This window comes from Geotrypetes seraphini, chromosome 18, assembly GCF_902459505.1.
Source record: "Geotrypetes seraphini chromosome 18, aGeoSer1.1, whole genome shotgun sequence".
In the NCBI taxonomy this organism is placed as follows: Eukaryota; Metazoa; Chordata; class Amphibia; order Gymnophiona; family Dermophiidae; genus Geotrypetes; species Geotrypetes seraphini.
In genome coordinates, this window is record NC_047101.1 from 27828658 (window position 1) to 27853961 (window position 25304).

Below are 25304 nucleotides of genomic sequence, written 5' to 3' on the forward strand. Positions count from 1 at the left end.
ATGAGGTACTTTGTGAAATTCCTTTTGAAAATCCAAATACATAGTATCATCCGGTTCACCTTTATCCACATGTTTATTCTCCCTCTTCAAAGAAATGCAATAGATTGGTGAAGCAAGATTTCCCTTGACTAAATCCATGTTGGCTTTTTCTCTTAGGTATATGCTCTGTCATTTTGTTCTTTTTAATAGTCTCTACCATTTTGCCCAGCACTGACATCAGTCCTATAATTTCCCAGATCACCTCTGGAACTCTTTTTACAAATCAACGATGCGTTGGTCACCTTCCAGTTTTCCAGTAGTAGGTTGTTGTTTTTTTTTTTAATTAGAAATTACTAACAGTAGCTCTGAAAGTTCATTTTTCAATTGTCAGAATTCTGGGACATATGATTGGGTCCAGGTGATTGGGAACTGTGAGGGAAGGTGTCTTGAAAGGTGCCATCCATCACCAAGTGTCTGTTGACATTACAGTCTATAACTGGTTGCCACAGAAGAGCAACAGAGGGGATTTTTAGAAGGTTTAATCTATGAAAATACAAAGCTGATGTTTTTAACTTATCCCAGGTATTCTAGGAGGAGTTCCCCCTCCCCCCGAAAACCAAATTTGATGACTTCCTGTCTCCTCCAAACAGTTATTTCTTGGACTGAACAAGAAGGTATATGAAAACTCCCTTGTTTGGCTACAGGTGCCAGCTAATTACAGAACAGCTTTCAAAAGCATGAGTTTTCTTTATTTGGTTCCATTTCACAATACACTTAAGCATGAAGATGCCTGAAGCGCGTTACCATTCAACAATTCCAACTCTGCAATTACAATTTTACAACCCCCTTACAATTACAATTTAATAACGAACAAAATACCAACAACCCACCTCATCCTCCACCTTCCCCAACCCCTCAACAAAAAAGTTCCGTCTTACTTTAGCCAATTGTCTTCCACAGGCGTCAAACTCAAGGCCCGTTTTAGGCACCTCGCGCCGGCTCCCTCCTCCTCACAGGTCGCCCGAGGCCCCTCGCGCTTCCCGCGCCTCATCCGGAAGCATCGCCTCTGACGTCGCGACGTGGGCGAGAGGACTTCCGCTTCAGGCGCAGAACGCGGGAAGAGCCGCTGCACGCGAGTCGGCTGTGAGGAGGAGGGAGCGGGCCAGAAGCTAACGCCGGGGGCGTCGGACACCCGCCGGAGGGAGGCAGACGACGAAGGTAGGGGCAATTATTTAATTTTCATTTTGAGAATTTTCATCTGCTGTCTGTTCAGGAAGAAATACATTTCTTTCTTTTTCTCTGGGGGTTGTACTGCAGACTCTTGAAAAAAAAATAAAAAAAAATAAATATATATATATATATATATATTTATATTTATTAGTACTTTTAGTTTTTAGTCCTGTATTTGCATAGGGGTTATCTGTGTTCTGGTAGGAATGAATATTGAGAAGCATACAGTGGGATTTGTATAGTTTAATTTTGTGGTTAACCATTATGTGTTAATAAAATTATATTGTGTGTGTGTGTATATATGAAAATGAATGGAAAAAAATGGTGTTATAATTAGTACTATTGGGGGGGCGGGGTCTGGCCCACGACTTAGCCTGTGTTTTGGATTTTGACCCCTTAATGTGATTGGGTTTGACACCCCACTCTTCCATGACATCCAGAACCAAGCAGAAAGTCAAAGCAAAGTTTCATCAAGCCCAATATCTTGTTTCCAATCCAGATCCCATGTCACTGGTAGGATCCAAAAAAAATCCTGATTTACCAACCCCCTCCTACATATCCACCTGAGGAGTCTAAAATAAAGATTTTCTCTGACTACTCATCTGATTGCACACATTAACTCATATTACTTCTGAACTTCCCATAGCACCCATGCCAATATGAGCTTAGATCTCCCTGGGATGAACTGAGCTGAATTGACCTTGATAGCCTGTTGAAAATTAGTAGAAGGATTGGGATAGTTTGGGGAGGTTTTCAAAGGCATGTGAATCAAGGTTCATGGGATTTTCTGTCAGTGGGAAAAAAAAAAAAATTTAAATGAAATTTGATAAATAGATAAAAAAATATTCAGGAGGGACAAACAAATGGAAATGTACTGTTTTCCTGCCTTCTTCTATTCTATGTTTCTAGCCTAATTAATTTATTTTTCTCAAGTACTTTTGCAAGATTGTGAGCCTTTGGGACTGTCAGGGAACTCTAAGTACTTTTTCTTCATTTTAATTATCTTACTTAATTGCATCTCTTCTGTATCTACTGTAAACCGCTTTGAACCTCATGGTATAGCGGTATACAAGAAATAAAATTATTATTATTAAATGTTTCCCCTAAATACTGATTTTATCACTGTGGGCTATTGTTAAGGTGGGTTATTTTACCTCAAGACAAGTTATTTTTGCACAGGGTGTCACTGCACAAATGAGATCCTGGGCTAAAATAACCCAATTTGTGGCAAAATAACTCTGTGTAACAGCTCATGCTGATAACTTCCCCCTTTAGAGTGTATCCAGTGTCGAACATTAAATGGATCAGTTACCCATTTGTTGTAAGTTATGCAGGTGTTTTCACTCTTTACACTTGAATATATGAAGAGCAGTTCTATAAATTGATGCCTCTTCCTGTGAGACTGTCCTTGGAATGCTTTTATGTTACACTTATATTGTATATTCTGATATTTGTCAACATTTGCTTGTTTCTGAACTGAAGAAGAAGGGTTAGCTTTGAAAGCTAATTAAAAAAAATGTACTTTATGTTTTGTTTTAGGTATTTCTAGGAAAGGCGGGAGAGGGGTGCTATGATACAGAACTAGAGGACATGAATGAAGGTTGCAGGGGGATTGACTTATAGTAACCTAGTAACATAGTAGATGACAACAGATAAAGACCCAAATGGTCCATCCAGTCTGCCCAACCTGATACTTAGGAGTAGTATGAGAAGTACTTTTTCGAGAGAGGGTGGTTACTGCCTGGAATGCCTTTCTGGGGGAGGTGGTGGAGATGAAAATGGTAATGGAATTCAAGACTATGTGGAATTAAGCATAAAGGATTCCTATATGGAAAGAGAATGGAATCAAAACTTAGCCGTGTTTAAGCAACAAATCCAACAGTTGAGAAGTAAGGCTAGTGTCGGGCAGACATCTATGTTCCGATTATGGGCAGATAGATCTGATTGGGCCGGAGTGTGCTTCAATGACAACAGCAGTAGTTGAAAATTAAGCCAGTGCTGGGCAGACTTCTTTGGTTTGTGCCCTGAAAATGGCAAGGACAGCTCAAGAATAAGTGATGGCAGAAAAGGGCCTCGGCCCATCTAGTCTGCCCACACTAATGGCCCACCCCCTAACTACCTCCATGAAGAGATCCCACATGCCAATCCCATCTTTTCTTAAAATCTGGCATGCTGCTGGCTTCAATTACCTGTTGTGAAAGATTATTCCAGCGGTCAACCACCCTTTCGGTGAAGAAATATTTTCTGGTGTCGCCATGAAATTTCCCACCCCTGATTTTCAACGGATGCCCTCTTGTTGCCGTGGGTCCTTTAAGGAAAAAGAGATCCTCTTCCACCTCGATACGGCCCGTGACATATTTGAACATCTCGATCATGTCTCCCCTTTCTCTGCGTTCCTCGAGTGAGTACAACTGCAACTTACCCAGTCGTTCCTCATACGGGAGATCCTTGAGTCCTGAGACCATCCTGGTGGCCATTCGCTGAACTCTGCGCACATCTTTTTGATAATGCGGCCTCCAGAATTGTACACAGTATTCCAGATGGGGTCTCACCATGGATCTGTACAACGGCATTATGGACCATGCAGGCCTCCATTATCTACTATGTTACTATGTAAAGGTCTTTACTGCATGCTAACTGCATAATGCAATTCAAGTGTCATCAACAGCTGCGATGCCACATAGGCAGATAATGCTGGAATTAGTTTGCAGTGTCAAACTGCTGCACTGTTAGCACAGGTCTGCAAGAATTTACATGTTAACTGCTCAGTCAGTAGGATTCAAAGTTGAGGTTGAGGTTCAACCAAAAGGAAGGGAGAGACAGAATATTGTAGTGTCTGTCACAAATGTAATTTGTTAAACTCAATTTGAACTAGTACTATGTATAGCATCATCTGTGAGTTCAATGTTCAAAAGGGTAACAGCTCAGAATTACCTAGTAAAAAAAAGTTGCATGGCTGAAGGCATGACACAGGCAGGTTAACTTATTTTGGCTGGGTAGAGTCCAATTGAATGCTACCCAATTAAATTTGTGTGGATAACTGGGACTTTGTTTTATTCAATAATGTTTATTTAGAAAATCTCTGGGTGTTTAAGTTACCCACTTGACAGGTTTTTGAATAAATAAAATCTCATAGCTTTCAGTTTCCCGAGTAATTTGTGTCTGAGGTACTTGTAGAGTCCCCCCAAATTATTTTGAGGCACCTAGGGAAACGTTTACTATTGTTAGAAGTTGACCTTCTATTTTCCTATCAATGGCTTTTAAGAAATATCCACCAGGCTGACTAATTTCACTTGAACTGCAAAGCAAACCCAACACAAACTGCCTCTCCAGCTTTATGTACAGTGTCAACACAGCATGTGCTGATAGGATTAAGCACATTGCTTATACATAAACAAATGGCACACTCCATCCCAACCAGGCCTCTCCTCAAGAGAATGCGATTGTGAAATAGATAAGGGCAAGACCATTTTGCAAAGAAAGCTGCAGTTTGATTGCTTGTAACTAGTAAGCTTGCTCTTACGCACATGTGTTTCCCTTTTACTTACTTGTGCCGAATTCCCCATTGAAAGTATATAAAAATAACCTTATATTACTTTTATAGATTAAAATGGTTCAGCCTTCTCTAGAGTCCTCTCAAGTTAGGCACCTCTGTGCTCTGCGCTGAGCTCTGATTCTATATTAATCGAAACGGAACAGCTGATTTGTTTGGGGCCATCTGCTAATATTCTACACTACTTACGGTAATTGTATAATCATATAATTTCTTGGTTGTATAATTGCTATCTCTCTTCTCTATATCTTATGATGCCGTTGATTAATCTCTCAAAGTTATGATGATTTATTACACTTACCTCTTAATCTTTATTTCATACACTTGTTAAGGATTCTTGATATTTTTTTTTCTAAGATATTATTTGTATTGTTGACATTACTACAGAAGAAAACCCAGAGGAAAAGCGGGGAAGTGGAGTGGCGGAAATGTGGGGAAGCTGAAAGCTACAAGGGTAAAGGCGGAGGGCAAAGCAGAAGTACAGGGAACAGGAGAGGCGGCCCAGGTGAATGCAGAGGTGAATGCAGAGGTGGAGAAAAAACGACGAGACCTGCGGTGCTTCTACACAAATGCAAGAAGCCTCAGGGCCAAGATGGGTGAACTAGAGGCCGTGGCCAAGGGGGAAGACCTGGATATAATTGGAATTACAGAAACATGGTGGACTGAGGAGAATCAATGGGATGTGGCGCTGACGGGGTACAAGCTCTACAGGAGGGATAGGACCCACAAGAAGGGGGGAGGCATAGCACTATATATAAAGAACTCTATCGACTCAGTCGGGATGGATATGGCAAAGAAGGCAGAGGGGCTGGAATCGCTATGGGTCAAATTGCCGGGAAACAAGGGTGCAGACATAAAACTGGGGATGTACTATCGCCCACCTAGTACGCCAGAAGGAGTCGGACACGACTTGGAAGCTGAACTGAGACAGGAGTGCAGGACTGGAAATGTAACAGTGATGGGGGACTTTAACTACCCGGGGATAGACTGGAGTACGGGTCACTCCAACTGCACTAGGGAAACAGGATTTGTAGAAGCTGTGAGGGACTGCTTCATGGAGCAACTGGTCAGGGAACCGACGCGAGGGAGTGCTACTCTTGACCTCATCCTGAACGGATTAGGGGGGCCTGCAAGCGGGGTAGAAGTGGGAGGACCACTAGGCAACAGTGACCACAATGCGATCAGATTCACATTAGAAAGGGGGACACCCATAGTAAGGAGGACCGCAACAACTGCGCTCAACTTCAAGAAAGGGAACTATGTTGCTATGAGGAAAATGGTGGGGAAGAAGCTCAGAAATATCTTTAAGATGGAGACTGTGGAAAGCGCCTGGACCCTATTCAGGGACACCCTGCAAGAAGCACAAAAAATGTACGTCCCCAATTTCAGGAAAGGCTGCAAGAACAAGCGGTCAAAGGACCCGATTTGGATCTCAGCAGAAGTAAAGAGGGCAATAAATGACAAAAAAGTATCCTTCCGGAGATGGAAAAAGGACCCAACGGAGGAAAACCACCAGGCGCACAGGAAATGCCAAAAAGAATGCCACCGAGAGGTTAGAAAAGCAAAAGGGAAATACGAAGAGGGGCTGGCCAGGGAGGCAAAAAACTTCAAGGCATTCTTCAGTTACGTAAAGGGGAAACGACCAGCGAGAGAGGAAGTGGGGCCGTTGGACGATGGGGATAGGAAGGGAGTGATTAAGGAGGATAAAGAGGTAGCTGAGAGGTTGAACACGTTCTTCTCGTCGGTTTTCACGAGAGAGGACACATCTAATATACCGGACTCAGAGGAGCTCATGAGTGGGGAACAGGCGGAAAAATTGGAACACATAGAGGTAAGTAAGGAGGATGTCCTCAAACAGATAGACAGGTTAAAATGCGGCAAATCACCGGGTCCGGACGGGATCCACCCAAGGGTTCTGAAGGAACTAAGACAGGAAATAGCGGGCACAATCCAGCATGTTTGTAACCTATCCTTGAAAACTGGAGAGGTACCAAAGGACTGGAAATTGGCAAATGTCACACCTATCTTCAAGAAGGGATCGAGGGGTGACCCTGGGAACTACAGGCCGGTGAGCCTGACTTCAATTGTAGGGAAGATGGTGGAAGCTATGATCAAGGACGGCATTTGCGAACACATTGAAAGAAATGGTCTACTGAGAACAAGCCAGCACGGATTCTGTAAGGGAAGGTCGTGCTTAACGAACCTTCTGTACTTCTTTGAGGGAATAAGCAGTCGGGTGGACAATGGGGAACCCATCGACATCATTTACCTCGATTTTCAAAAGGCTTTCGACAAGGTGCCACATGAAAGACTGCTTAGGAAGCTGTGGAACCACGGGGTGGGAGGAGATGTGCACAGATGGATCGAGCACTGGTTGTCGGGTAGACTGCAGAGGGTTGGAGTAAAGGGCCAATATTCTGACTGGCGGGGAGTCACGAGCGGTGTGCCACAGGGATCGGTGCTGGGGCCGTTACTTTTCAACATATTTATCAATGACCTGGAAAAAGAGGCAAAGTGCGAGGTCATAAAATTTGCAGATGATACCAAACTGTGCGGCAGAGTTAGGTCCAGGGAGGAGTGTGAGGACCTGCAAAGGGACCTGGAGAAGCTGGAGGACTGGGCAGACAAATGGCAAATGCGCTTCAATGTGGAAAAATGCAAGGTCATGCATATAGGGAAAAAGAACCCGTTGTTCAACTACAAAATGGGGGGGGCATTGTTGGGAGACAGCAGACTTGAGAGAGACTTGGGTGTGCTGGTGGATGCATCACTGAAGCCATCTGCACAGTGCGCAGCAGCCTCGAAAAAAGCCAACAGGATGCTGGGCATCATAAAGAGGGGAATCACAACCAGGACGCGGGAAGTCATCATGCCATTGTATCGAGCGATGGTGCGTCCGCATCTGGAATACTGCGTGCAGTATTGGTCGCCATACCTCAAGAAGGACATGGCGGTGCTTGAGAGAGTCCAAAGGAGAGCGACGAAACTGGTAAGAGGGCTGGAACACTGCCCATACGCCGAGAGGTTGGATAAGCTGGGGCTCTTCTCCCTGGAAAAAAGGAGGCTCAGGGGAGATATGATAGAGACCTTCAAGATCATGAGGGGCATAGAGAGGGTGGATAGGGACAGATTCTTCAGACTGAAGGGGACAACAGGTACGAGGGGGCACTCGGAGAAACTGAAGGGAGATAGGTTCAAAACAAATGCAAGGAAGTTTTTTTTCACCCAGAGGGTCGTGGACACTTGGAATGCGCTGCCGGAGGAGGTGGTCGGGCAGAGTACGGTACAGGGATTCAAACAGGGATTGGACGGATTCCTGAGGGATAAAGGGATCGTGGGATACTGAGAGAAGTATCCAGGAAATAAGTATAGAAACCCGACCAGGTCGTGCATGTGCAAAACCGGAGGGTTAGGACTTCGATGGGAAGATAGGACTTCAATGGGAAACCAGGGTGGCAAGGGGGCCCCTTCTGATGATTCAGACAGGGACCTGTTTGGGCCGCCGCGGGAGCGGACTGCTGGGCATGATGGACCTATGGTCTGACCCGGCGGAGGCACTGCTTATGTTCTTATGTTCTTATGTTATGCTTCTTTGAAAAAATTTTTCCACTTATTGTATGAAAAATGTTCTTCCACTTATTGTAAAACTTCTATATAAAGACAATAAAAATGAGCATTTAGTGCTTAAATGAAGACAGGCTATTTTGGGGGGTTCCTGGGGTGGAGTCAGCACGTGTCAATATTCAGCACTTAACCAGCCAGGGTAGCCACATAAATGGGACCACATAAAACACAGTCTTATCTTTATGAATATCAACTTAACCAGCTATGTGTTAGCTGGAGCTGCATAAACAGGATATTCAATTCAAAAGCTAATATTTGGCTGGCATTGAATTTCCAAGAGGTCAGCAAAATGCTCACTTCTGCTAGCTGAATATTTACCCCAGTGTGGCAACTTGGCATAGATTGGCATCACTGTACATAAAGTTAAGTGTGAACTTAATCCCATCTACTATTAGACTAGGAAAAGGAATTGGCTTCAATGTTGAAAAATCCACTGAGGTTTTGAGAGTCATTTTTGACAGCTCATTGAGTTTTGAAGAATATGTTAACAACTTAGTTCAAAAATTCTTTCTCACACTGTAGACATTAAGAAGAGTCATATCCTACTTTTTCCAACACTACAGGATAAGTTAGAGTCTCTATGGGTCAAAATTCCAGGAACAAATGCCCTGGAAACGAAGATCGGCATCTACTACCGACCCCCAGGGCAGTCCAAAGAAATTGATGGAGAAATGACAGACAAGATTAAACGCAACTGCAAGGGAGGCAACACAGTTATCATGGGTGACTTCAACTATCCGGGAATAGACTGGAACCCAGGCACTTCCGGCTGCATTAGAGAGACCAAGTTCTTGGATGCTGTAGGCGATTGCTTCCTGGAACAACTTGTCAAGTAAAATACTAGAGGAAATGCAATTCTGGACTTAATTCTAAATGGCCTGCGAGGACCTGCACAAGATGTAGAAGTAGAAGGGACGCTGGGAAGCAGCGATCACAATATGATCTGCTTTGATCTGGACGCATGGGAGAAACATTGGTCCAAAACGACAGCCTCGGCACTGAACTTCCGAAAAGGGAATTACGAAGGGAGAGACTCATGGTAGGGAAGAAGATTAAGAAGAGGATAAGCACTGTAAAAATGCTACAGCAAGCTTGGTCCCTTTTTAAGGACACAGTCACCGAGGCGCAAAATCTATATATACCGTGTATCAACAAGGGATCCAAGAGGAAAAAGAACAAAGAACCGGTGTGGCTCACTGTAGAGGTGAAGGAAGCGATCAGAGACAAGAAAACTTCATTTAAGGAATGGAAAAGGTCAAAAACGGATGAAAACTGGAACAAGCACAAACAACATCAACGCAGGTGCCATAAGGCGGTAAAAGGGGTCAAAAAAGACTACGAGGAAAAAATAGCCAAGGAGGCGAAAAACTTCAAGCCGTTCTTTTGATATACTAAGGGGAAACGACCCGTAAAAGAAGTGGTGGGACCATTTGATGACCATGGAATGAAGGGAGCGCTAAAGGAGGACAAAGCAATCGCTGACAAACTGAACACATTTTTTGCATCTGTATTTACCGAAGAAGATGCACACAGCTTACCAGAACCCATCAGGCTATATGCTGGAAACGAAGATGGAAAGCTGACAGGATTGACGGTCAGTCTAGAGGAGATATGTAGGCAGATTGATAGGCTTAAGAGCGATAAATCCCCGGGACCGGATGGCATCCATCCGAGGGATCATCAAGAAACTGAAAGGGACCATAGCTGAACTGCTTCAACTAATAGCCAATCTGTCGATCAAATCGGGAAAGATTCCGGAAGACTGGAAGGTGGCAAATGTTACACCGATCTTCAAGAAAGGTTCGAGGGGAGATCCGGGGAACTACAGACCAGTGAGTCTGACCTCGGTACCGGGAAAGATGGTAGAGTCACTGATAAAGGATAGCATCATTGATCACCTTGACGTACACGGGCTGATGAGGACCAGTCAGCACGGTTTTAGCAAAGGCAGATCGTGTTTGATGAACTTGCTACACTTCTTTGAGGGAGTAAACAGACAGATAGACAAGGGCGATCCAGTCGACATTGTATATCTGGATTTTCAGAAGGCGTTTGACAAGGTTCCGCATGGATGACTACTTCAGAAAATTGCAAGCCATGGAATTGAGGGTGAAATACTCACATGGATTAAAAACTGGCTGGAGCACAGGAAACAGAGAGTGGGGGTAAATGGACAATACTCGGACTGGAAGAGAGTCACCAGTGGGGTGCCGCAGGACTCGGTGCTTGGACCGTGCTCTTTAACATCTTTATAAATGATCTGGACATAGGTACGACGAGCGAGGTGATTAAATTTGCGGATGATATGAAGTTATTCAGAGTAGTAAAGACGCAGGGGGATTGTGAAGATCTGCAACGTGACATAATCAAGCTTGAGGAATGGCCATCGACATGGCAGATGAGGTTTAACGTGGATAAGTGTAAAGTGATGCATGTCGGTAACAAAAATCCCATGCACGAATACAGGATGTCCGGGGCGGTACTTGGAGAGACCTCCCAGGAAAGAGACTTGGGAGTTCTGATCGACAAGTCGATGAAACCGTCTACACAATGTGCGGCGGCAGCAAAAAGGGCAAATAGAATGCTAGGAATGATAAAGAAGGGGATCACGAACAGTTCAGAGAAGGTTATCATGCCGCTTTACCGGGCCAAGGTACGCCCTCACCTGGAGTACTGTGTCCAGCACTGGTCTCCGTACATGAAGAAGGACACGGTACTACTCGAAAGGGTCCAGAGAAGAGCGACTAAGATGGTTAAGGGGCTGGAGGAGCTGCTGTACAGCGAAAGATTAGAGAAACTGGGCCTCTTCTCCCTCGAACAGAGGAGATTGAGAGGGGACATGATTGAAACATTCAAGGTACTGAAGGGGATAGACTTAGTAGATAAGGACAGGTTGTTCACCCTCTCCAAGGTAGGGAGAACAAGAGGGCACTCTCTAAAGTTGAAAGGGGTTAGATTCCGTACAAACGTAAGGAAGTTCTTCTTCACCCAGAGAATGGTAGAAAGCTGGAACGCTCTTCCAGAGGCTGTTATATGGGAAACACCCTCCAAGGATTCAAGACAAAGTTAGACAAGTTTCTGCTGAACAGGAACGTGCGCTGGTGGGGCTAGTCTCAGTTAGGGTGCTGGTTTTGGACCAGAGGACTGCCGCATGAGCGGACTGCTGGGCATGTAGGACAACTGGTCTGACTCAGCAGTGGCAATTCTTATGTTCTTAGTACAATAAAGGATTCTGTCCTCACTGAACTAGTGCAATATACTAATCTCAGAAATCTCAGTGAAACGAATGAAGAAAATTCATCTGATACAAAACACTGCAGCAAGACTTACTGTATATTCTACAAATTAAGATTCAATCACATCACGCCACTGCTAATGAAATTACAGTGGTTCCCAGTAGAAAATGAATAAGTTGTGTTGTCTGGCTTTTAAAACCTTATATCAGGGTTGTCAAAGTCCCTCCTCAAGGGCCGTAATCCAGTCAGGTTTTCAGGATTTCCCCAATAAATATGCATGAGATCTATTTGCATGCACTGCTTTCATTATATGCTAATAGATCTCATGCATATTCATTGGGGAAATCCTGAAAACCCAACTGGATTGCGGCCCTCGAGAAAGGACTGTGACACCCCTGTCTTATATGGAGATGCCCTTGATAGCTTTCCCAGATTCACTGAACTACGAGGTAGATCCATAAGCCACCACAATTCTGATCATCTAACCATATCTTCTTTGTCATCAACAGCAGATGAATCCAGAGACTAGTGGGGTTATGCCCATCAACTAGCAGGTGTAGATAGAGAGCACTTGATTTATCCTCGGGTATATCTTGGATGCACAGCCTCCTGGCTACCAGTATACTCTATCTCAAGCAGACTGATGGATGGGTTCCTCACAGCTCCTCAATTCTGCAGTGGATTTCAAGCCAGGCTTGACTGCAGCTACCTGCACCAGTTTCCTGGATCTGAGAAATGGCCGCTATCGTTCTGGTTCCTGGTTCCTTGAGGATGGAAGACTGTTTGCTCCTGTTGCTGTGGCTTCAGTAGAGCCTAGGGGAGTTGGCCAGACTGAGCCAACTTTAAGGGTAATACCTGGGCCTACACAGGTCCCTTCCCCACCCTCCCTAAAGGTGAAGAGAAAAGCTGATGTTGTCGTAGAGTCCTTTCCCATAAGAAGAAAAGCCCGACCCCAGGTGCCGGCACAGTTCCCTGTGCACTGCAGCACAAGCACCTCTCCCTTTGCCTTCCGGTGGTGCGGGAGCACGCAAGTACTTGGCTTAGGCTTCGGTAGAGAAATGTTCTTGTGGCTTAGGCCTTGGTAGAGAAATGTTCCTGTGGCTCAGGCCTCAGAGATGAGACATGTTCCTGTGGCTCAGGCCTCAGAGATGAGACGTGCCTGTGGCTCAGGCCTCAGAGATGAGACGTGTTCCTGTGGCTCAGGCCTCAGAGATGAGACGTGTTCCTGTGGTTCAAGCCTTAGAGATGAGATGTGTTCCTGTGGCTCAAGCCTCATAGATGAGACGTGTTCCTGTGGCTCAAGCCTCAGAGATGAGACGTGTTCCTGTGGCTCAGGCTTCAGAGATGAGACGTGTTCCTGTCGCTCAGGCCTGGTTGACTATCACTTAATCCATGGTGGAATCAAAGAGGAATTAGTTGTTGAGCAGAGAGACTAAACATCTCAGATAGGGCCTCCTGGCAATCCTCCTTTAAATGACAAGCAGGCAACAAGTGTACATAGTGGCGCACTTGAAAATATGCAAAAATGTCCATCTCTGGTAAGCCATACGTTCATTTCAAAGAAGCAAAAGAGGCAAAATGTCCCTCTTCCATATACAATTGAAAGATGTATTGTAATCCTTGTTTTGCCCACTTCTTAAAAGACAAACTGTGTAGAGACTGAAGAAGAGTTAAAGATGCAAGAAAAATATTAAAAAGTAAAGGGGGAACACCTGATGACAGTGAATTAGAAATAGAAAATGCATTTAAATATTGTACAACATATGTATGGTTAGAGAAATAAAACTGAAACCATTGAAAAGCAGATCCAATCACCTGAATTTCTTTCAATTGACTAAGAAGAATAACATGATCGACCAAGTCGAAGGCCACTGACATGTCAAGGGAAAAAAAGAACAACATCTCATCTGCTATCAAGAATTTGTCTTATATGATTTATGACACTTAGGGCTAGATTCACTAACATGCCTGATTGTGACCGATCCGTATCCGATCCGGGCAGCTCCGATTGATTCAGAAACCAACAATATTCTAAGGGGGGCGATCTGAGGAACACCCACATCTGCCGACACGGATCGCAAGTGTGCGATCCAGAAGCATGCGCAGACCATCTGCTTTCCTTGTAGATGGTCTGTGCATGCATTCATGTTTGTTTCTGCTCCGTTTTATTGGGGGGGGGGGCGACTCTCTTGAAGGGCAAACCCTGGCGACAGCAGCCTCTTAAACTCACTGGCCCTCTGCAGTGCGAGCTCACAGGTTTAAAGTGGGGCTGCACTGCGTAGTGCAGCCCCGCTTTAAACACGTGGGCTCGCACTGCGGGGAAGGAGGCAGAGAGCAGGAGATTCTGGGCAGCTGAGATCAGTCTGGGCAGCAGAGAGTAGGGGGGAGTTTGAATTTGGGGCATAGAGCAGGGTGGTGAGTTGGGGCAGAAAGCAGGGCGGCAAGAGGAGAATCGGGGCGGCGGGGCTGGAAGGCAGGAGAAGGGCAGAGAGCAGGGCGGCGAGAGGTACTAAACAATGCAGCCAACAGCCACTACTTTCCTCCCAATCCAGCCCCAGGGCTTCTGCAGAGTGAAGGCAGCGAGATCAGGGCAGCAGAGAGCAGGGCGTGCAGAGAGTAGAGCGGCAATGGAGCTGGAGAGTCGGAAAGGACATTTGTAACTGGTCCCCAACAGTCGCTTCTTGGGTTGATCGGCCAGCCTAGTCGGTTTGCAAAATTTGTTTTGTGAATCGCGTCCCTGCCTACTTTGCATGATGTTTCCCTCATTTGCATGCGCGGATTGGAATCGGATCAGCAGAGAGGTAAGTGAATTGGGCTGCAGTAAAATCGGTCACAAAGAGATCGCAAATCGATCGGTACACGATCGGTTTGCTTTGTGAATCTAGCCCCATATAGGGTGTGTTCAGTAGAGTGATGCGATTGAAATTCCATCTGGCGAGGTTGTAATACAATAGTTTTTGCCAAAAAATTAGAAAGCTGAATAGCAACCACTTTCTCGATGGTTTTAGAAACAAAAAGAAGATTAGAAACAGGTCTGTAGTTGGCTACAATTGTAGAATCAGATCTTTGATTTTTTAGTAGGGGAGTAACTACAGCTTTCTTCTAATCTTGTGAAAAATCAGCAGCGGAAAGAAATTCGCAGGATGTCGTAGACGGAACTTAGTGTAGATGTTTTCACATAGACCTGTTTTAGAAGTAAGTACCACAAAGATCTCCAGACTGACCAGATGGCCACTGGAGGCATGACACCCAACACTCCCCCAGTACTCACTAACCCCCTCTTACCCCCCAAATTTCTAAATAAAAAAACCAACCCAGTACATACCTGTGTCTAGAATAGCAGCATCTTCTATGGGAAAGCCTAGTAGCATAGTACACAGGTGTCTTAAGTAGACTAGTGGGTGGGCTGGTGAGCCATAGAGAGGAAGACCCTGGCCCATAAGCCCCTCTTAACTACTACATTTATGGTAAAAGTGTGAGGCCACCAAAACCGTACTCTAATGCCATATAATTTGCTACTTGCAGCCATAAGGGCTATAGGGGTGGTACGTGAGGATTGTAGGTATTAGGGAAGTTTTTGGGGAAGGTGTACCTGTGACACCCTTTTTGTGAAGTTCAAGGTGATGCCTCTAAGGTGCCCCACTGCTCTGTTTGGATGTCTATGTGGCCAGTCCATTAGAATGTTGGCCCCTCCCATGTCTAAGTGGTGTCCATTTGGACATTTCTAACTTGGATGATTTTTTGGTTGAAAATGGGGTATAAAGAAAGGCATCCTGGTGGGCTAGGCATCCCAGTGGCCTAGATGTCCAAGTAGATGATTTTTGAAGAAAAAAAAATTGGGTGGATGTCAAGCAGTTTGGCTTTCAAAAATTGATATTTTTGTGCTTCCAAGTTTGGACGTTTTGTGGGAAACACCCAAATTGGACTTGAACATCCTTTTTGACGGAGTAAAAAATAGATCCATTTGTACCCGTTTTACTCCACTCAGGATTTTGAAGTCTACAAAATCCTGCATGGAGTATAACGAATGGGTACAAGTGGATCGATTTTTCACTCCGTCAAAAATTACGAAGACTAGGGGACACTCAATGAAGTTACAGGGAAATACTTTTAAAACCAATAGGAGGAAATTTTTTTCACTCAGAGAATAGTTAAGCTCTGGAACGCATTGCCAGAGGATGTGGTAAGAGCGGATAGTGTAGCTAGTTTTAAGAAAGGTTTGGACAAGTTCCTGGAGGAAAAGTCCATAGTCTGTTATTAAGAAAGACATGGGGGAAGCCAGTGCTTGCCCTGTATTGGTAGCATGGAATATTGCTACACCTTGGGTTTTGGCCAGGTACTAGTGACCTGGATTGGCCATCGTGAGAACGGCTACTGGGCTTGAAGGACCATTGGTCTGACCCAGTAAGGCTTTTCTTATGTTCTTAATGGCCTGCCATGTAGAAAAGCTTTATGGCTCTGCAGCCTTGGAGTGGTAAAGTGCTTCCTAGAGAAATACCTACAGAAATAGTGGGACAGCAGACAGTAATTCAAGTCTAAAGTAGTTAAGAGGGGCTCGTATATGTGGATGGAGAGAGGGCTTGACCTGGAGAAAGTGGTGCAGAAGTAGTTGAAGACCTGGATGAATATCGGGTCTCAGCAACATCCACTGCAGAAAGTATTGCTAAACATCACTGTGCTAATTCAGGATGAAAGAAAAAGCCTCAGATTTATGGTGAGTTTTTATGTTCAAAACAGTTTTATTATGAACGTGAGAAAAAACAAAAGCAAGAAGAAGAAGAACAAAGGAATCAACATCCAACAATATTTTTTTTTTTTTTTTTTTTAATCTTTATTTAAATTTTAAACATATTATCAAGAATAATCTTCTTGTACAGAATATGAGTGAGTCAACATAATATAAAACAAATGAAGTAACAGTTATATGACAAAATTACTATTTACTCATCATAATTAAAGTCCCAAAATTAAATTGAGATCCAAGATGTTCCTGAGTGAGAATTATTAAAAGAAAAAGAATAAATTCAAATTGCAATTAGGCGGTCAGATGAGAGTGGACCAAGAGTAAATTTATACATTGAGATCTTTTTTATCCCCTTCAAGGCCCTTCCTAGAGAGAAATCCTGTCAACTGAGAGGGCTCAAAGAAAATATAATTGCAAGATTTATATTTTACAATGCATTTACAAGGATATCGTAAAAGAAATGATGCCCCCATTGCAGTGACCCCAGGCTTAAGAAGCAAAAATTCTTTCCTTCGTTTCTGAGACTCCCTTGTCACATCTGGAAATATTTGAATTTTATGTCCAAGAAATTCTTTATGTCTGTTCTTAAAGTAAAGCTGTAATATCCAATTTTTATCTGGTGATAAAACCACCGTAGCTAATAGGGTAGCTGGAATAGCTACCTCCCTCATTGAAGATTCCAATAATAATGTTATATCCATTTGTTCACCCTGACCCTGTTGTTCTGATGGTCGCTGTTCTTCCAAATTTTTTGATGTTGGCAAATAATAAATTTTGGAAAAGGGAGGAAAGGCATCATTAGGAACATTAAGAACTTCACAAAAGTACTTTTTCAAAACTTCTTTTGCTGATAAAGAAGGAATCTTTGGAAAGTTCAAAAATCTAAGGTTATTCAATCGCATATTATTTTCCATCATTTCCACCTTTCTCCTAAGGTTAAGATTATCCTTAATCAGTGTCGTTTGGATTTGAGTTACTTCAATTATCTTTTTATCTATTTTTTCCACATTATTTTTCATCGATATATTTTCCTGTTTAAGTCCATTTATTTCATTTCTTTGTTCTAAATATTTCTCTTCTAATACTTTAATTTGTGGTGACAATGTTTGTCCCAGAGTAATTACCAAGTCCCAAATTGAGTCTAGGGTAACATTCATGGGTTTAGGAACAGAGAATATACTTGCTTGCATTGTCCCAGCTTCCACTACAGTGGCAGTCCTCTCTCTCTGGAAACCTTGCTCCATTCCAAGTCCCCTTGTTGTTTTCACCGCAGTCTCATCTTCTTCCAGTGCTTCGCCCATTCCAGCCTCCCGGGAAACGAAGTCTGCCTCCTCGGGCTGGCTACTCTCCCGTGGAGAGCTAGCACGCTGCGGCTGAGGGGGCGGGGTTCTAGCATCGGGGCTCAGAGTCGACTCCAGCCCAGGGAAGCTTGCCGCGACCTCACTCCTCCCCGGCGATTCCAGCGGGCGACTCCCCGATGCAACTGCTGCCTCCTGGTTCAAACGCTGTAAAAAATCCTCCATAGACATCTGCAGAGGAGACTCCAGGCGCCTCGAGGCTCCAGAAGCGCCTTTCCCTCTCCTCTTCGGCATCGAAACGGCACCAGGTAAAAGTTTTCCGTTAGGATTTCTGAAGGCGTCTCACACGCTCTCATCGGCTCGCGGCCATCTTGGATGACATCCAACAATATTCAATGTTCAAAAACAGTACAAAGAGCACATCCAACCACCCAACCTCCCCCCCCCCCCACAAAACAACAATCCCCCTGGGGGTCCCCCACCAGCAAAATGCATAAACAACCAAAAGGTCTCCCAAACACCAAAGGCCCGTACTCTTTTGACCCATGGGCTACAACCAGAGGACCCCCCCCCCCCGAAAAAAAAAAGGCAGTGACTGAACTGGGGAATAAGCACAGGGAGCACTAGGAAGCTAAGCAAGAGAATTCAAAAAGGAGGCTACGACCTCTAGGAGGTAGGGAATCCAAATAGGCACCTCAAAGTTGCAGGTAGGTGCGCTGACAACGAGGGCTACCAGACGCCTCACGAGCCTCCCAAGCGGCCAAAGTATGTACCAGAGATCTCCAAGTCCAATAAGAGGGAGGCTCAGAAGTCGTCCAAGATTGCAAAATGCACTTACGAGCAAGGAGACACACCTTCCAACACTAAAGGGGACCCCCCATGGGAAGGCCGCGGAAAGCCCCTGGAAGATCCAAAACCAAGTTCTCTACAGTGCCCGAAAGGGGGCCCGGAAATAAGCCCCGAAGATACTGGACAATGGACTGCCAAAAAGCTTGTATGGTCCAACAGTCCCAAAAAGAGTGAGCAAAGGTATTGGGATCTCGGCCACATTTCAGACAGAGAGGGGAATCTATGCCTCCCACTTTATGTAATTGTACCTGAGTAAAATAGGCTCTGTAAAGCACTCGAACATAACATTCTTGAAACTGCACTCCCATTACCAAGCGAGGGACATGTAAGGCATGCAAAATGTCCCAGCGGCCAAGGTCGCAACGGAGCTCCCGACCCCAACCCCTCTGAATCCCCGAGACATCTTTGGGACGTTCAAAGCCGGTAAGCCGACACCAAGGTGGAACTAACCGTCACCCCAGCAAAGAAAACCCGAAGGTGGACTCCTATCGGCCGCGCGATGCACTCCTAAAGAAGAGAAAGAACATAGTGATTAACCTGACAATAGGCAAAAGTATCACCCCAACACCTACCCAACGATCAGCAAAAGCAGCAAGGGGTTGCAAACTTCCATCCTCAGTCAACAAATATTCCACCAAGGTAATGCCCCGATCAGCCCAACGAAGAAAAGTAGGATTATCCCGGTCCGGCTGAAAGGCCGAGTTCCCCTGGAGAGGCAATTGATTCGTCACATGGAGGTCTCCTCCCAATTTACCAACCAAGCTGCCCCACATAGCACGCATAGATCTCAAAAGAACACTGGAATGAAACAAGGGAGGAAGCTCCCTAGTAGGCAAATGCAAAAGACTAAAGAGAGAATGAGGAGAATAAAGAGCGCGTTCAAAAGCCAAGGGAGTATATTGTTAGCTACCCCGTAGCCAATCCTTCAAGTGTCGAAGCAAGCAAGCTTCATTATAAAGACCAAAATCGGGGATGCCAAGGCCCCCCTGCTTCCAGCCGCCCACGAAATAAGAAAAGCGCAGCTTCGGCTTACAGGATCGCCAACAAACGCGAGATAATAAACGATGTAATCTAACGATATCCTTCTTCAACAGGCGAAGCGGTAAAGTTTGCAGCATGTACAACCAACGGGGAAAGATTACCATACGAATCAAGGCGATACGGCCCATCAAGGATAAAGGAAGGTCACCCCAGGTCTCAAGTTGAGCCCTAGTATCAGCCAGGAGCCGGGAGATATTAAGAGAATAGAGGTGGGTCATAGAGATCAAAAGATGCACCCCCAAATATTTAAAGGAGCCCACAGTAAGGGGAAAGAAGCGCCCCACTGAGCTCTCAAAGCCAAAGAGGAGGGAAGAGCTTCGGATTTAAGCAAGTTCAAACGAAATCCGGCATAATCCCCATATTCTCTAATAGTTTCCAAAAGAGTGGCAAGGGGCCGTCAGATGAGCTAAAAGATCGTCCGCGAAAGTTGCTAATTTAAAACTCTGAGACCCCAGGGTGACCCTCCTAACATCCGGGTTCGAATAAATATCGCAAAGAAGTGGATCAAGAGCTAGGACAAACAACAAAGGAGAGAGGGGACAGCCCTTACGGGTGCCCCTATGAATCTCAAATAAGGAAGATCGACAGCCATTAACCCACAGAGTGTCCTGGGGAAGAGCATAAAGCACGCGAATAGCCGAGACAAAGCGGCCTTGAAAACCATACTTGGTCAGAGTAGCAAACAAAAAATCCCACCAAATCAAGTCAAACGCCTTCTCAGTGTCGAAACTAATAAGAAGAGAAGGCGACGCTATGCGTGTGCTATATTCTAAAGAGGTCAAGATCTTCTGCAAGCTCCTCGCCACCGAACGACCCTTAACAAAACCAACCTGAGACTCATGGAGAAGAAACGGCAAAAGCCGGGCCAACCGGTTGGCCAAAATCTTAGCCAAAAGCTTAACATCAAAATTGAACAGAGATATAGGCTGGTACGATCCCGGAAGTGTAGGATCCCTCCCAGGTTTAGGAAGAACAATAATTTGAGCCACATTAAGATGTTCAGGCATCGCTTCAGCATTGACAATCACATTGAACATATTAACCAGGGGCGACACAAGCTCAGATTTCAAAAGTTTATAAAACTCAGCTCGATACCCATCAATGCCAGGAGCTCGCAGAGTAGGGCTTTGAGAAATAGCAAGCTCCACCTCCCCCGAACTAATAGGCAGATTCAAGCGAGCCAACTGCTCATCAGTAAGACGAGGAAGATCCACACCATCCAAATAGAGGGCACCAGGAAGCCCCAAATCCGGGGGCGGAGCATAAAGGTTAGCATGGAAGCAGCAAAAAACCTCACAGATGTCAGCATCACCCGTGACATGAGCTGAGTCACCAGTGCGAAGATGTAATATCTTTTTATGGCTCTCCTGCTGGGAAGCCAGTAGGGCCAAAAAGGACCCCCCCTTATTGCCATGTACATATAAGCGGTAGTTATAATAAGCAAGAGAACGCGAAGCCCTATAGTGTAAAATCTCATTGAGCCTAGTTTGCAGAGATAATAAACTCTGTTTATTAATTAAAGTAGGCTGAGCACCAAAAGCATGGCGAGCGTTCGTTAACTGGGTGGACAAACGGAGCAGCTCCCGATCACGGGCTTTACGAACTCTACTAACATAACTAATAATAGCTCCGCGAAGAACCGCCTTCTCTGTTTCCCAATATAAAACAGGATCCTCCACATGCTGACGATTATGGAACTGGTAAGCTTTCCACTCCTCCTGGAGATAAGAAAGAAAATGAGGATCCTCCTGGAGGCAGAGGGGGTAGGCCCAAGACCCCAGGGAGCGAAGCCCCACATCCGAGATCCAATCAATCCACACCCAGGCATGATCCGAAATCGCATAAGGCCCAATCTCAGCACGCTGTACCTTGGAGAAAAGAGATCGAGAGATCAACACATAGTCGATACGAGATTGAGTAGAGTGAGCATGAGACAAATGGGTGTAATCCCGCTCCCCGGGGTGAAGAAGGTGTCAAACATCCAAAAGATCCAAAAGCTGACACAACTGGGGGAGACCCTTGGCCTCAGTCACCGCACCACCTGAAGTAGAATGAGATTTATCTACAGAGGAGTCCCAAGCAACATTAAAATCTCCGCCTAAAATCATCGGAAGGTGAGCACGCCGCAAAAACAGAGCCTTTAAACCAGCATAGAATGATTTATAGTAGGTATTGGGAGCATAGACGCAGCCAATCAGCACCGTAACTCCCGTGATCACTGCCGTACAAAAGGCATAACGGCCATTCACATCAACAGCCACCGGAGTAATCTGAGAAGCCACCAATTTACGAAAAAGAATAGCCATTCCCCGCTTTTTCCCGACCGTAGCCGTGGTTATACACCGTTCAACCCAACCTCTGCGTAACTTAGCATGCTCGAGGTCAGTAAGGTGTGTCTCCTGCAACAATGCAATATCTACACGAAGTCTCTGCAAATTTTGCAAAATTTTTGTGCGTTTAATAGGGGAGTTAATACCCCCAACATTCCAAGTAACTAGGCGCACCATTCAACCAACAAAAAAAATGGAACAAAAAAGTACTGAAACAGAATAAAAGACAAGAACGGTAGCTAGGATGCCGTCCCAGCCTACAGCATCCAGCAATGAGACAGATGTGCAAAGAAAAAACGGGCTCCCCAGGAGCAGCCACTGCCACACCTAAAACAAACGGGCTCACCCAAAGAAAGAAAGAGCAAAAGAAAAACAGCCCCATCACCCTCCTCCCCACCAACCCCCAAAACCCTCCAGAAACCCCCCTCCCCACCAACCCCCAAAACCCACCAGAGGCCCCACCCACCCCACCCCAAAAGATCCAGGTTCCCACCAAAGGAGCCAGGCCCAAATTGACGCCTCCCAACCCTACCTAATCACAGGAAAGGAAAAACAAACCCACTCCCGGGACGGGAGGATCCCACACAAGTATAGACAAGCAACCAGAGAACAAAGATCCCCCCCAACCCCCACTATAAAGCATCCAACTCAACCAACAAGCCAAACACCAGAGCGCACACACCAAACAATCCATACACACGCCAAAAAAAAAAGGACCCATTAGATAGAAACCCCAAAGTGCCAAAAGCATAACAGGCGCAAACCCAACATCTGCCCCCAGCTAAAGAACCCAAAAGAGAGAAAATAGTCACAAGGCGACCCCCCCCCCCAGACATGCCGAGCAAACGCTCCATGCCATCAAAAAGGTACAACAGAGAAACTACAGTCAGCAAGACTTAGCGCTTGGGAATAGTCAGATCAGCATAGCCACCAGGGGGCCCGCAGAAGACAGATAAAAGGTCAAGAAGCCAGCAGGCAGCGGGTCCCAGGCCAGAATCAGCAATCCAGGAGACGGCTTCAGCAAGGCAATCAGAGCATGATCAGGTGGGAGTCCCAATCCCAAACACAAAGAAGTCCAACAGGGCAGCAAGCCAGCAAAAAGCCACAAACAGCCAGGGAGCTAAAACCGAGGCGGGTAGGCCAGCGGGCAGCAAAGGCAACAAATGGTGAAAAGAAGGCAATCATGGCGCCGTCGACGAAGGGGAGCCACCCGGATCCTCCAAACGAGTAAGGAAATCCTGGGCCTCCGCCACAGTCGCATAGAAACAAGTGGAGCCATTATGGGTGACCCGGAGCCTCGCTGGATACAACAGAGCAAAGAGGATTTTCTGGTTGAACAAGCGAGAACAGATTGGACTAAATCTGCATCGCTGCTGGGCCACCCCCTAGGAATAATCCTGGAAGCAGAGCACCCGATGAGACTGATAAATTAATTGGCGGCCACCTCGTAGCGCTTGCAGCACCGCCTCCTAGTGGGCAAAGTTCAGGATGTGCAAGATAACCACCCGGGGCCGCTCAGCCCCTTCTTATCGCACACCAACCCGATGGGCGCGCTAAACCCGCAGGGGGCCCAATTCCGCGGGGAGATCTAGGGATTCAGGCAGCCATCGCTCGAAGAAAACGCGGAGCTCTGAGTCGGGCAGGGTCTCCGGAAGGCCCACAAAGTGAAGGTTGTTCCACCGGGCGCGATTCTCCAAATCGTCCAGTTTCTGTTCTAGGGCCTCCAATCGTCGCCCCGGAGTCATTTGGCTCTCCACCATGCCACCAACACGATCCTTCAAGGCGCTCACCCGCTGTTGGAAGTGGGTGAGATCGTGGCCCACTGCCTCCAATTTACCCTGCAAAGTGTCCAGTTTGTTATCAAGGGCAAGAAAACGAGCTTCGAGGATAGAGGCAACTGCCGTGGGCACCTCCTGGGTAACAGCCGCCACCCACGGCAGCGTTGAAGAGGGACCAGCAGGGCTCGCTTCCAGCGCCATCTTGGGCTCCTGCGCGCAGCCCCGATCTTTGTCCTTCCGCAGGGTTTAGGAGGCCATCCAGCGAACTCCAGAAATGCGGCCAAGTGCACAAAAAGCGCAGTGAGTAGTGGGGCCACTGGGAGAAAGTAGATACAGAAGAAGCTGGAGAAGAAGCTAACCGCGTCCTCCTCAGAGCATAACGTCACGTGTCCTCTTATGGTGAGTTTTTAAAAAGGACTTTACCAATCTAACATCTTTATGTGGGTCATCATAACTGCTTAAGTGCTAAGTTATGCACATTCCAGCTATGTTTTCGCTGCCTGTGCATAAGGCATACAGGAACAAACTTAAAGATATTCTTCAGGATAGATGGGAGAGGCCTTTAAATACTGATGTGGCATAAATGTGCATGAGGCAAGTCTCTTTCATTTGAAAGAAGGCTCTGGAATAAGAGGGCATAGGATGAAGTTAAGAGGTGATAGACTCAGGAATAATCTAAGGAAATATTTTTTACAGACGAGTGGTAGATGTGTAGAGGTGGTGGAGACAAAGACTGTTCCTGAATTTAACAAAGCATGGGACAGGCACGTGGAGGAGATAGTGGATGCTGTAGATGGGCAGACTGGATGGACCATTTGGCTTTTATCTGCCATCATGTTTCTATGTTATCACAGATAATTTGTAAACATAGTATTAGTGTTTAAAACTTCTAATGAATTGCTTCCATTTTATAGATCAAAATAAACTGATCCTTTCAGATCTCACATGGACATATGTAAAGTATGAATACAGCACAGACAGTAGAAGAATAGATCTTTATTGGAACCCTATGCAGGCTTACACCAATAAAGCACAAAGGCAGCATGGAGAACTGGAGAACACACTCTGGGAGCAGTGATTAAAAAATTAAGTCAATCTTTGCTTTTAAAATATAAAAATTACATGCAAGGTGAGAAAGAGATAGAAATAACACCAAAGGAGGAAGTGTAAGGAAAAGAAATGGACTGGTTTGTACCAGTGCTTCAGAGAAAGCTGTAAACTGTGACAGCCCATAAAAAGACAAGTTACTAGCAATGATAAAAAGAAAGAAAACCAAGCAGATTTGGAGCCTGGGGGAGCTAGAATGAAAGAGAGCTGGAAGGGTCAGTAACGGCAGACTGACTTGTTTAACTTGTTTCAGTGTGTCACAGTGAGCCATTCTGATCTCAGTAACAATGAGTTGGATTGTTTAACTCTATGGAATATCAGAATGCATATGTCTATTAAAATTAGGTTTGGAAATACTTGTTTTGCTAATTTTGGAGCCTAGTAGAACATTGTGGGTTTTTAAGAATTGGCCAATCAGCAACAACAACAAAGAACAAATGTTTACAATAATAGTGAAAATACATAACTGCAGTATGCATATTTGAGTTCAAATGAGTTTAGATTAACCCAAGTCCATGTCAATGCAAGATTGAAG

At 45.3% G+C, this 25304-nt stretch overlaps 1 long non-coding RNA gene across 1 annotated transcript in view; it reads left to right on the forward strand.

Annotated features, from left to right (window-relative positions):
• Positions 1-1007: 1007 nt before the first annotated feature.
• The window catches only part of LOC117351778, a 94178-nt gene continuing 69881 nt past the window's right edge, over positions 1008-25304 (forward strand). Inside the window, exon 1 of the long non-coding RNA XR_004537510.1 lies at positions 1008-1197. This is a non-coding gene — a long non-coding RNA (uncharacterized LOC117351778). The remainder of the gene's footprint in view (positions 1198-25304) is intronic.